We start from the raw sequence: 14,670 nt of genomic DNA on the forward strand, positions 1-14,670 counted from the left end.
GCTGTCGCCATTGCCTCCATAACCCACACACCACCTTGCTCCTCCACTATGTCGGCTAGAGTGACGCCAAGCGACGGCCAGCCCAGGGGCGCACACCACTGACCACCTCCGTCGTCCGGGCGGCCTCTCCTCACAGTCTCTCCCGATGCGGCCCCGAGCACAGCTCCTCTGACGTGTATCAGGCCAGGCGCCGGGCCCCAGATTTAGATCATACTAATGGTGCAGGAGCGGTGAAGCAGTCCCACATTGTAGCGTGTAGCGCCCGGGTTCCCAGTCCACCATCCAGGGCCTCTGGGCCCCGCAATCACTGCTGGAGCGTCTCAGGGCGACACCCTCCACCATGCGGCATCTCCTCAACGGGGCTCCTCCCGTCCACCCCGGGCCCCGCGCTTCACTGTGTGGGCCACCCGGCAGTGCCTGTTGAACTTGGGATCCTCCACACGCCAGCTGCTCCACAGCCGATGTGTCCGCAAGGCCTCACAGGCTCCGGGTTTCAGGGGAGGGAACCAGGCCCCAGGCTCCACAGGCCGCGGGGGGCCGCCGCGTCTTCTACTCACGCCGGCTCACCCCCTGGCTATTTGCTCCTCCGGTCGCCACTGCCCACCGCCTCTCCGCTCATACCCTCCAGCAGCACCAGGCTCTCGGCGGGACTCTCAGGGCGTCAGGGCCCCGAACACAGCGGCGTCTAGCTCCCTCAACCACCGCCTGGCCCCAGGGCAGTTTTTGCGCCTCTTCCAGCGCAAGTTTAGCTTCCTTTGCTCGCCTGCACGCACCGCAGCTCTGAGCCGAGGTCTGCCAGGATTCACAGGCTCCCCGCTATGCCCCCTCACCAGCTCCGGGCAATACCGTCACAAAGCAGCACCTCTGTAGGGTAAGTGGAGGATAATTGTGGGGTCGAAGGACGGAGCTCTACTCAAGCACGTCCACCATGTTGGTTAGCTGGCCACGCCCCCCTCAGACAGCACAAAATTGTTGCTGTCAACCAGAGACACATTTCTGCCCTCCTGCTGCTGAGCCGAGCTCGAGCAGGGAAAGGCAGAACAATAGGTATCCTTTTACAGGGAGGTGTGACAACCCCCAGACAGGATTTCATGTATTGGAGCTGGGTGGGTGTGCTTACCAGCACCAGAAAGTCTGCATGAGGGGCACATTTGGTGTCCCTGTGGATAGTCCAGTTCAAACCAGTCCTGGGAGCCGGTGGCTCCCACTCTGGCACAAAACTAGAGAAAGGACATGGGAGTAATCTCCCCCCTGGGAGGGTCCCCTGAATCTTCCCAACCCAATTCCTCAATATGGCGACTCCATTGCGTCACTGCTGCTCGTTCAGGGTGCACACCATGCTAGTCACCGTGACTTGGGCATGCGCAGCCCACCAGCGAGTGTCCCGACTCAGGCGTGAGCAGCCTACCCGCGATTGAGTGGATTAATTCCCCAGCTGACACAGAATGTGTATGGTGCATCCCGCTGACTACTCCTGCGCAACATAAAGTAATTGCAAGGAAAGCGCACGCCAGTCAAGAGCATCCCATCCCGAGTGATTTATGTCTCCGTGGGGTCATTAGCACGTCCTTGACGGCCCCCTGCGGTCTCCACAGTAACTTTCCCACAAATTTTAACGCAATCACCCCCGCAGTGCTTTATGAAACCTCAGTAATGCTACACCCTTCTTCATTTTTAGACTGCCGCTCCAAGACAGTGGTTCTGCCTTCTCCAGATGCCTAGGTCTCGGAGCTACTTACACCGCTCAACTAACCACGGGCCCCTCATAGACTTTTGCTGCTCAATCAGTAAGTCTACTCTATTATATCTGAATGCCCAAGGCCCTTGGTCAGTGCCGCGTTACTAACCTTGCAAATCTCCTTTCTCAGATCTTTTGGCAGGCTAGGCCCGCACACTAGACGCTCCCACACATGGACTTCTGCCACGCCCATCCACTGGGCCAACGGAGCCCCATTCTACTGACCAGTAAGCACAGTACCTATGCTTCCTCCTCCCTGCTTAGCACTCCCTCATTGGTCTATCCCATCCTGTCTCAGCTGTATGCCTATGGCTAATCCCTAGCAGGCTATCCAGCGCTCAACCGTTTAACCTCCCCCCACTGCTCACCACTTTTCACATTTTTTTCTCAAATTTTACCTGCAATCCATATAATTCAATTGCTATTGATCGGCACCTGGCCACATCTTAGATACTGGCCAAACAATAGAGCTATCCAATTATGTACGACTGCTGTATGTAGAATGCCACATCTCAGACACTGGCCAATCAATAGAGCCATCCACTTGTGCACGTCCACTGTATGTAAATTGCTCCTAGGATCAAGGTTCTGAAATTCTTCTCTCCTTCCCGTAGATTCTATCGCTCACATTCTCTCGTCCTGATGAAGATCTCACACTTATGAGATCGAAACGCCGTCGACCTCACCAACCGAAACTCCATTCCTGCATTCGATTTATTTGAGTTTTGATAATTACTGTTTTTGTTGTTTTTCAATGCGATGTAATGTTTAATCTCACCAGCACTTCACGCACTTTCACTTCCTATACTAGCGCTATTACCAAAGTATATGATATTCCATTTATGCTGATAATAAATGTGTCATTCCACATAACCTTGTGTCCTTACATATATTTAGTTTCCATGTCCAATAGTGACTTTTTTGCGTTATTTCTTCAGATTAATACTGCCCTTAATTTACTAGTAGCCCTGGCTACCAGAGTACCGTTTTGGCCTCCACTAGACCTTTGTTCTACACAACGCCTAATATTACCCCTGGTCTCACTACTGGGGTCCCCTTGTTCTCTAAACAGAGCCTTAAAAACTATGCATAGCGATTTGAACTGTACCCTCTGCATAACTGGGAGCTCAGAGAGGGCCCGAGATGCCGATGATTGACGTGGTCTCATTAGAGCTTGCTTGGCCGCCATCGACTGGATTCTCTGGAGTCATCCAATCAGATATTTAGGAGACTCCAGCAACAATGCGTTGCAGTAATCCAGTCGACTCCGAATGATACTCCTTACTACCAATGATCTGGTCTGTTTGGGGAGCAGTGGGAGGATCCTTCGGAGCTCTCTAATCAGAGCAAAACAGCTTCCAGCTGTTTTATTTACTTGTGACTCTAGATTCAAATTACAACAAATTACAATAAAAACGGACTCCTAAATTGCATACTGCCTTAGCAGGAATCAGTGGAGCGGTCACCGGGAGTGGCCAAAATCCAGTATGTAGTGGGAGGGGAACCTTCCCTACCGAACACAGGATCTCAGTTTCTTTCAGGATCGTTATTTCGTAACCATAATGCAGTATCTTGCAGACAGTCATGAAGGTTTTCCAGCAAAAGTGAATGGTGGCCTTCTAGTGACAAAATCAACTGAGTGTCATCGGCATAATTAACAAGACTGATGTTATGTGATTTGATGACATCAGCCAGAGGCCTCATAGATATAATATAGGATTGGACTGATGACAGACCCCTGTGGCACACCAAGCTGGACATTCATGAACTGTGATTGATAAGGGGGAAGAGCAACTTCCTGCTGTCTATCAGCAAGGTAGGATTGAAGCCACTCCAGAGCCAGCCCTCCTACTCCTGCGAGCCTGGCCCATAGTAACTCGTGATTGACCGTATCAAATGCGGCAGACAGGTCCAGCAAAATCAGAATTGCTGATTGTCCCCTGTACTCCCGCATTCTAAGATCGTCCTGCATAGTCACTAAAGCAGTCTCTGTCCCGTGTCCTTGGCAAAAGCCAAATTGCACATCCTCCAGTTTTTCGTTGGCTTCAAGACACTGGCAGTGCTCTACTGACCAGTCGCTCTGTGATCTTCACTGGGTAGGGTAGCAGGGAGATGGGTCTATAGTTCTTTGGACCTGCTGGATCTAGCAAAGCTTTTTTTCAAAAGGTGTGCAATTATCGCTTTTTCTTCAAGTATGTTGGCACTATTCCACTCTCCAGAGATTGCTTACAGATCAGCCTGAGCACCGAGAAGAGCTCTGTTCCTAAGGCTTTCCATATTTTGTGAGGTAGCAGATCCAACAGCGTCCCATATTTTGTGAGGTAGCAGATCCAACAGGGATCCCGAGGAGACACTATGGGCTATTTTGATAAAGTCTTCCTCTGTCGGAATGTCAATTATCAAGGTTGCCAGAAGTCTCTGCCATTTCCTGCTCTTGTTTCTGGGTGGCTAGATATCCCTGAGACATTCCATTTTGATTCTCCTTCGTGGGCATAATTCCCACTTGTAGCCCCTGAATGATTTTGCTGATTTTATCCTCAAAAATGTGGCCAAACCATCAAAGAGGTCTTGTGTGGGGGAAATCTCCTTTGTGCAAACAGGGTTAGTGATATAATTCACTATTTTAAAATGACTCCTAGGGGATTTCAGAATAGAGTCCACAAAGTACTCAGCTTTCGCCATTTCTTTTTTGTAACTACTTGTTTTTCCCCCAAGCATTTTTATCCTCTTCTCTGGTGATGCCTTTCTTACGAGTCCTCTCCAATCTCTGCCTTTGAGATTCTTTTTCCCCCCCCTTAGGGTGAACTTTTTTCCATCTCGGGCTATCAATCCCGAATTGGACTAAATAGTTGTCGGACCAGCCCACTGGCAAGACTATCTCCATCTCAATCAGGTATTAGGTCCAATACGTGCCCAACCCTATGCGTGGGCTCTAAGACCCACTGTGTCAGATTCACGTCTTCACATGTCTGGAGACGATTTTTATATCCTGAATCCAAGCTCCCATTAGACCACAAATTAAAAGCCCCTAAAATGAGTAATCTTGAATGAGGCAACGCCATATTACGGAGGATGTCTGCCAACACCCCCAATTGTTGAGAGCTGGCTACTCCAAGTGGTCTGTAACAGACTATGCCAGTCAGTATGTCCTTTGGGGTCCTGTGACGCAAACCCCAGTAGATCAGCGCCGCTCACCTTGTCAATGTCTACTGAGATAAAATCCCATTGTTCTTTAAAAATAATTCCAACCCCTCCTCCTGTCCCAATCTGCCAGGGTTTGTGTAGTGCCTTGTAGCGCAGTGGGCAACTTAACCCCAGCTCAATGTCTGACCCAGGGTGTGTCCATGTCTCAGTCATGGAAAGGACATCCATATTATGGTTATCTAATAATAGTTGGACCTCCACGCCATGTTTATGTAGGGATCTGACATTAAGTAGGCTGCACGTGAGTTTATCCTCTTTCCCTAGATTTACTTGCAACCTGGGAGAAATAACCCGCTCCAACCCCACTCCTGACTCACCAATATCTCGCAGCTCCCCACTCGCAGACAGACCCAAAGAGTGTTCCGGGACCTGGGAGGGTTACAACTACCAGGGTCTCACACTTAGCCTTGGACATTGTAAGGAGATTCAGGTTGAGGACGTCTCTGCAGTCTGCTGCAGGAGCAGCTGGAACCACTGGTCCAGAATCTCAAAGTTCAGTGTTTCCTTGCAATATGACTGCCTAGAACCATGCATCAATCTGCAACATTTCACATGATTGTTCATGGAAACCAAGATCTGGTATGGTTGTGCCGCAAGGGCTGAAGTACTGGCTTGGAGTTGTGGCCTTTAGAATGTGCCCAGTTGCCATGCTGGCGGTAGTGGCAGGTTGTCAGACTGGTGGGCAGTGCCGCTTGTACCCGAGAAAGGAAGCTCCTAAACACAGTGAACCAGTTTGTTGTATTCATAAAGCCACATCATAATTCTGGTGCAAATCAAAGAAAGCTGGAGACACTTTAAGGATAGCAAGAAGATTTTGCTTTCTACTCATTAGGATTTCACAAGGACCCCACCTAGTGTTTTGGCTAAGGGGGCTCAAGTTGAACAGAGTGTCAAGACTATAAACAATCTCTCACTTCATATTTTAGAAATTGTATTTTTCTAAGTCCTTGGAACCCCTCAACTTTACAATACCACTCAGTGTGTTAGGCACATTGGAAATATTTTTCAATACATAGAGCTTTGCATTGTTCTGGATGAACAATGAACACAAAGTTCCTTTGTAAGTGCCAAATTGAAGCAGGACACATGGGTAATCTTTAATCCATATTAGGGAATTTTACAAAGTAGCACTAGTACATAAACATAGGAACAGCGTTGGGGTGTCAGAATGAAATCAACCTGAATGTGTACGTATGGGCCTTATAGAGGAGGGTGTGCAGCTTCATTAGTTCTTCCACCCTTAACATTGTAGGGTGTGTACATCACAAGTGTGTATGGTTTAGACATGGGAAGTGTTAAGGTGTACTATTAGGATGCTGTTTGATACAATAAAGCAGGCTTCTCCAGCTAGTAGCGCATGAGCTACCGATAGCTCTACAGCTACCTGCAAGTAGATCTCTTATAAGCAGCCCAGTCTACTAAATTCTAAGCTTTTGCTTGGTTGAATTCATACAAGCAGACCACATTTGAAAAATGTGTTTTGAGGTAAAAATAGTTTGTATTTCAAGAACTCATAGTCCATTGGGGGGGGGGGAAGAGGGGGGGGAGAAGAATGGTTGACTTTGTAAAATATACTTACGGCCTATATTTGAGTGATAATCACATGGTGCTGGCGAGACTTATGACTCATTTTTACCTTGGTACCAGGAATATTACAGCAATGGCTGTTTATGACCTATTTACAGGCATTCTAAATTGATAAATCCTTTGTGCACTACTGGTGGCAACTCTAAGGCACTGAATTGATCACTGCTGGTAATCTTACAGGGGGTCACCACTAATGTAATCTTGTCTGATATTCTCACTACTGTAAGAGTAGGTCAGGATTATATTTACTGAACATAAGTAGCTCTTATTACAGAAAAGGTTGGAGACCCCTGCATTAAAAAACACATGACAAAAATGACATTGCAATTTTATAGGTAATAAAGACAATACCTCAATTTCAACTGAACTTTAATGTAGCTGGCATTTTAAAAATACATTTTAATGCATACAATCCAGTAGACAGTGGTATCTGGGATAGAAGAATATTGTCAAACTGTTGCAAGATTTTGAAAGAAAAAAAAGCAATTGAAAAGAAGGCAAAACATCAACATCATCTGTGTAGCAGGGTATGGCCCGTGTCTGGTCTCACTAAGGTGGGGGAAGAATGAACCACTTGCATGGCCATTGCAGGATGTGATTGTACAAAGCCTACTACAGACAGCGTTTCACTTATTATGGTGCTGTGAACCACACGGATGCCATTTGAGTTAGTCTTCAGTTGCACCCTCAGATCAGCAAATGGTTTTGTGAATGCAGGAAAGTCAAATTAAACAATTCTAACTCCAATCCTAGAATGAGAGGAAATCTGTTTCTTTTTAGTGGTTACAATTATCACACCTCGTATAGATAAGCCACAGTGTACTTTGTTCTAAGTCATTTCTAAAAAGAAATGAAGATATACTGGTGGTGCTATAATGTTTAAAGCACCCTATTACCAAAGGTGCATATAGACAATGGCGAAAACCCAGTGTGTTTAACTTAACACATACGGAAGTGGTAAAAAAAAAAAAAAAAAAAAAAAACCCTCTAAACTGTATTTAGACAAAAAGAAAAATATCTTAACAGTACGGATTTTTTAGAATAAAAACTAGATATAAAATAAAATTTAAAAAAAACCCACAATTTGTAATTCATTCTGATGCATATCCAAAGTATGGCCTTCGGTTACAAATGATTTGCCAGACTTCTTCTTCACAGATGAACAGCCAACACCTGTTTCGTCACATTACTTTTTTCCAAAGATTGAGAAAAATATATGCGGTGGAATCCAAACTCTAGTCCACAATATGATTCTACAATAATATTATGCGTATTCACATCTTAAAGTAAGCGCAGGACCAGGCCCAGTACACAGGGAGTCCATGGTCAGCTCCACTGGCCACAGCGGAGCCAACATCTCTGCTGCATTACCACCCCGATGAGAACCAATGCAACATCACTGCGGTTTGGATCCTTTCCCCCACAGAGGTGCACATCAGAGCCTGTCGCAGCATCAGAACCACCACTTCGTGACACCCTCAGTGCAGGCAGCCTCGACGACACCCAAACCTGCATAGCAGCTCCTCTGAACCCAGGCATGCCCCCACCCTCAACTGCATGATGCATCCTAGACTAGAATCACAAGCCCTCATCGATGGGATTCTTGATGACCTCGCACCTCAGCCTCTCAAATAGAGACATTTTTGACCCAGAGCCTCGCAATACTCGGAAAGCAGGCTTTATTGTACTTTGTACAATGCCCTAACTGGGTCCCTGTATCCAGCCCAAGCTCCATCATGGTCAGCCTAAACGTGCGACTTTGCTGTATTCCGGCACAACCAGATATCCACAATTTGGCTCTGTGGTGCTATTTTTTTTACAGAAATCTTTAAAATCTCCATTTGAACTGATTGATGTTGTATGTATTAAAAACAACTAATTTTCTAATCTGGAATGGGATTTTTTGTGATCGGTTTTCAATGGGTTACTGTTTGAAGTGTTGAACAAATACTTTACACATTGCCTTCGAGTTAAACCTGGCTGCTCTGTGCCAACCTACCAGAGGGCCGAGCACAGGATAATTCAGGGCTAGCTTGAGATTTCACCCCGGAGAAGAATGGTTGCTGCTTGGGAAGGATATTTAAAGTCAAAGTGAGCTACAAGGGATTTGTTTCAAACAGTAGGTCTCATTTGAGAGTCGTACAAAAGTATCAAACTCTAGTGTATCCTAAGGATATCACACTTAAATATTAACTAGAGTCAATCAAAAAGGCAGAGGAAGGAAAGAGACACACGAAAAAGATTGATTATATTTAAAGTATGTTTGTATTTAGTAAGAAAATCATCAAATGCAAGTCTGGGGGGTATACAAAGCAAAATAGATTCAAGCAAAAAATGGTCATGAACAGAGGTATATGTAACATCTACTCACCGGTTCACAACTAAGCATCAACTCCTAATTATTTAACAGACAACCAAATTAATCAATAAACAATGGTCGTATGTTGGTGACAATGCAACGCTCCTGGAGATGATGGGAGTGTCGACGTTTCGGTCTAATGTGCAGGTCATGTAGACCATCAGGACAAAACAATTTGTTGCTGGAGAAAAACCTATATTAAAACAATAAATCCATATTACTGAAAGTACATATTAAAAAACACTATTTACACATACTCAATAATTCACAAATTTTTTTAAAACGTGTGTCAGGCGCCCATCTGGTGCCAACTTTTCACTAAGCACATAACCCCTTCCTGGTAGTGCCTAGTGGAGACATTACTAAAAAAGATAGATTATAAACTATGCTTTGTAGTTTTAGCTATACATTGTAATTTCATAGATAGCAAATGCATCATTTGAAATACAAATAGACGTTGTCGTATCATACAAAGTAACAAACAGAACAAATGTGCATAGTTGTATCTCTAAGAACGAAATAAGAACATAGCACAGTATTAAAATGTATGCAACAGCATTTAAAGCAGAACATATAAAATTCAATCACAAGAGATTTTCTGCCTACTTCTCACTGTATGTACAGTAAGGTAGCCACAACAGAGTCCACATTTGTCACCGGAAATGTCTGAAGAGGCTTGCTTCGAATATCAACAAAGAAATGTAGAAAAAGGAACCTCCACAAGGATGGGAATCTAAAAAGACAGTCTTAATTAGTTGGGTCTATTGATCTATATGTTGGCAGATTTATAACAAACACGTGGTCCAAAGCCTACCTGTGGTGCAGTATATAGCCGCTAAATGATGAAGGGTACTTAAAACAGCTGCTCGGTATACCTCTGATGACCTGCGAGTATAAATAATACAAGTATGAGAGTGTCGCTCTAGCTTATATACGATATATAGCATTCAAACGGTCTTGTTCGACATTCTGCGAACTGTTACAGTAAAGATTACTAGCTTATAGTGATAGTCCTTATCAATTAGAAGAATGGATCATACCACATATACAACGTTAAGATAGTATGATATAAACTGTTTAAGCAAACCACTGGCAAAGCACAGCGGACATGCTAACTACTAGACAGCTATTACGTAATCAAAATATCTTGAAGTCTATGAAAAAACGAAATGTGACATGGGGTTTAACAATGTCTATTGGCCAGGTATATTAATAGTCATGTTAATACAAGTAAAATGGTAGTTACTTCAGCAATCGAAAGAATAACGTTTATCCGAAGTGGTGGCCGCCATTATCAAGCCAGACAAACGGGGATGACCTACTCGTATTAGTCGAATTGAAGCGATGTATTTGCAGTGTCTTCCGTCGGCATGCAGGCTCATGGAATGAAAAATTGTCAAGGCTGCCATGAATCCCCGACATTTAAACTGGCCGAACCAGAAGTGTTGATCACAGTGGCGAGTTGAAGAAGGACTAGGCCATTCAAACTACCGTGTTTGGTAAAGCAGTGTAAAGATCAGACGCCATCTTAAAAAAGGGAGCTATGGATTAAAAATGACCAAATTCACTAGATTACTACACAGACATCAGGGCTTGACAATCAAGCAAATGAATGTTTGTTTATTGACTACAACCTTAATGAAATGTCGATATGAATATCAAACGGTGGCTGAAGGGGAGAGGGGGGTGGTTTTGGCAGACTTCTTGGAACGGTGTCAATACTAGTAAAGCAAGTTATAATGGTACTTAGAAAAGGTATGAATGCATAGAATTACTAGAATGAAAGGACACTCAGTCAGATAATTTGCGATGACAAATGTGAACTTCATGCCCAAAAACTTATAACACAGTATTACATCAATCATATTGGATATATATATATATATATATATATATATATATATATATATATAGTCATTAATTTGTGAATACTAAACAGCGATTCAATAGATGTAAAGAATGCCTATTAGAGTAGGTTCAAGTTAGGCATGCCACTCCATACTGGAGTTTAAACCAAGTTTCACTGAGTCTGCCATGCAAATCCAACGTTGTTCCTTAAGTGTCAGTAGATGGTCAACATTAGGTTGCCTAATTGTTGGTTTGACAACTTCAACTACCCACCATTGTAAGTCATATTCGCTATGTTTTTTGGCAGAATAGTTATCCAAAAGTGGAGCGTTCTCTGTATGACAGCGAATTCTGGATTGGTGCTGCAGGATTCGTTTAATAGGTTGTGTTGTCTTGCCAAAGTATCTCAAGCCACATGGGCATTCGATGCAATAAACATTGGTTGTATTGCAATTGGAGAAACTTCTTAAGACAAAGATTTTATTATTCAAAGTAAATTGTTTAGTGTTTTTCGTGGTGGCACAGGCTATACAATGATTGCATTTAAAGTGACCCTGACGTGGACTAAGTTGTCTCATGTTATCCACTAGACTGGTTTCTTTGTTCCTGTAGGCATGGACCAACCTGTCCCTTAGGTTCCTGCCTCTTTTGAACGCAAACATTGGTTTGTCAACAAGTTCGGGTAAGTCTGATAGTAGGGACCAGTGTTTTGTAATTAATTTTTTGATAGAGTTGCTAGATGTACCAAAAGTGGTCACACATACAAGTTTTGGTTCAGAGGTTTTAGCCTTGACCTGAAGAAGTGATTCTCTGTCATTGTACCATGCCCGCTTTAATGAACGTTTCAATAGTCTATTAGGATATCCGCGAGCAAGCAAGCAAGTCTAGCTGTCTAGTAGTTAGCATGTCCGCTGTGCTTTGCCAGTGGTTTGCTTAAACATCTTATATCATACTATCTGAACATTGTATATGTGGTATGATCCATTCTTCTAATTGATAAGGACTATCACTATAAGCTAGTAATCTTTACTGTAACAGTTCGCAGAATGTCAAACAAGACAGTTTGAATGCTATATATCGTGTATATAAGCTAGAGCGACTCTCATACTTAGTTGTATTATTTATACTCACAGGTCAGAGTTATACAGAGTTCCTAACTACCAGCTGTTTTAAGTACCCTTCATCATTTAGCAGCTATATACTGCACCACAGGTAGGCTTTGGACTACGTGTTCGTTATAAATCTGCCAACATATAGATCAATAGACCCAACTAATTAAGACTGTCTTTTTAGATTCCCATCCTTGAGGAGGTTCCTTTTTCTACATTTCTTTGTTGATATTCGAAACAAGCCTCTTCAGACATTTCAGGTGACAAATGTGGACTCTGTTGTGGCTACCTTACTGTATATACAGTGAGAAGTAGGCAGAAAATCTCTTGTGATTGAATTTTATATGTTCTGCTTTAAATGCTGTTGCATACATTTTAATACTGTGCTATGTTCTTATTTCGTTCTTAGAGACACAACTATGCACATTTGTTCTGTTTTTGTTACTTTGTATGATACGACAACGTCGATTTCAAGTGATGCATTTGCTAGCTATGAAATTACAATGTATAGCTAAAACTACAAAGCAAAGTTTATAATCTATCTTTTTTAGTAATGTCTCCACTAGGCACTACCAGGAAGGGGTTATGTGCTTAGTGAAAAGTTGGCACCAGATGGGCGCCTGACACGTTTTAATTTTTTGTGAATAATTGAGTATGTGTAAATATAGTATTTTTTGTAATATGTACTTTCAGTAATATGGATTTATTGTTTTAATATAGGGGTTTTTCTCAAGCAACAAATTGTTTTGTCCTGATGATGGTCTACATGACTGCACATTAGACCGAAACGTCGACACGCCCATCATCTCCAGGAGCGTTGCATTGTCTCCAACATACGACCATTGTTTATTGATTAATTTGGTTGTCTGTTAGATAATTAGGAGTTGATGCTTAGTTGTGAACCGATAAGTAGATGTTATATACCTCTGTTCATGACCATTTTTTGCTTGAATCTATTTTGCTTTGTATACCCCCCCAGACTTGCATTTGATGCTTTTCTTACTAAATACAAATATACTTTAAATATAATCAATCTATTTCGTGTGTCTTTCCTTCCTCTGCCTTTTTGATTGACTCTAGTTAATATTTAAGTGGGATATCCTTAGGATACACTAGAGTTTGATACGTTTGCACGACTCAACTGAGACATACTCTTGGAAACAAATCCCTTGTAGCTCACTTTGACTTTTAATATCCTGTGCCCAAGCCTACAAGGGTTTATTGGGTTTCCCCTGCCTTTATCACGATTGGGAAGGATATCACCCCTCAACCAGTAACCCAATTTCTTACACATACTTTTTATTGTAGACGCACAGTTCTTCAGGAGTCTACAAGTGCTGGGGCCAAATGACCAATTAAAATAAGAAAAAAGCTTTAGGTGAATATTTAAAATGACAAGTGCCTGTGATAAAATAGCCATGTTACGAAACCAACGAAAAAGAATTACCCATCTAAAAGTAAGCATCTAGGACCTAGGTAGAGATTAAATGCCAGTTGATACAGCAGAATTCGAATTGGATGTAAAAGCAGAATTTCATTTAATCAGTTAAGGATTATTCCTTAAACTTATTAGGAAGTTATTTATATATTGGATCTAGTTGTAACTAAATCGAAGGTGCTTGCAAATGTACGGACTTGAAAATATTACAAAGGTTTAAGGATTTCTGTTGTATATTGAACCCCCGCCCCCCCCCCCCTCCCAATAAATACTGTACAACTCCTGACAAATCACCAAACGCATGGAGGCAGACCAAATTTTCAGATATAAACTACTGGGTTTGTAAGAGGTTACATTTTTACAAGACATTTCACCTAAATCACAAACATGTTCAGTCTGCTGACTAGGCAGCTCTGCTCCATCACCTGGTTTGATAGGATTAGCATGACACAAACTGGAGTCTATGCCAGAAGCTCCAGTGGGCCCAAAATGTAGCTGAAAGGAACCACATGTCAAAGTTCCTTAAACATATGGCACTATGTGGCGTAACTGGTTTACACAGCCTTATAAGATTAAGAAATAGGACTAATATAACGGCTCAAAACTTGCTACTAATAACCGTAATGTGCACGAGAAATTGGACCACATCTGGAAACAGGGATGGTTCATTCAACTGAGAATCTGGAGACCAGTTTGGAATTGTTTTAGGGATGCACTAGTGCAGTTGAATCAATTACCAGTTAACTATGGATTCTTCAGAATCAAATGCAACAGCAGATTTACTTGAAGTATTGCAGGGTGCATACAGCATCTGAAGCCCCACTGAGGTTCTTAGATTCACATCCATTGCTCCTTCAGAGTGTCAGGGTGGAAGGATGTAGCATGTCCTGCATGGGCAGGTGTTGGGTAAGGTACATGTGATTCAAAGAGCTCCTTCAAACATGCATTAAGGACAGTATCCTGAATTAGAGCTGCGTATCATTAAGAGCCAGTAAAGGATCCACAAGTTCCGGTAGGGATACCTGGTTTGAAAGCCTCAGCGAAGCATGATCCAGAGTGCCAGTGTAGAACTTAAATGTAACTGCATTACAGGATATTACAAAAAAGCCCAAGACCCATTTCCTAGTTGACCCCATAGCAGTCTGGAATTTGTGTGTGGGCGGGGTAGTAATGGGACCAGGTAGAGTGCTTCACACATGGATATTTAAGTGAATACTTTATTTCCAAGTCAAAATGTATGCAGTTCTCACTTGGCAGTCCTTTGCAAACATTAATTCAAAAACGAGAGAGTACATAGTAAATTCAAGGACCCCAAATATGTAGCCTTGTATTGCTCCATTTCCCACACTCATGCAGACGAGGAAAGCCGGAAACTCTTCTGGATATC

The 14,670-nt window shown here is 43.0% G+C and overlaps 1 protein-coding gene across 1 annotated transcript in view; it reads right to left on the bottom strand.

Moving 5' to 3' along the window:
• LOC144798305 (protein S100-P-like) overlaps positions 1-14,670 on the bottom strand; it is a 204,742-nt gene that overhangs the window by 73,054 nt on the left and 117,018 nt on the right. The window lies entirely within an intron of this gene.

Source organism: Lissotriton helveticus, chromosome 12 (genome assembly GCF_964261635.1).
Source record: "Lissotriton helveticus chromosome 12, aLisHel1.1, whole genome shotgun sequence".
Taxonomy (NCBI): domain Eukaryota; kingdom Metazoa; phylum Chordata; class Amphibia; order Caudata; family Salamandridae; genus Lissotriton; species Lissotriton helveticus.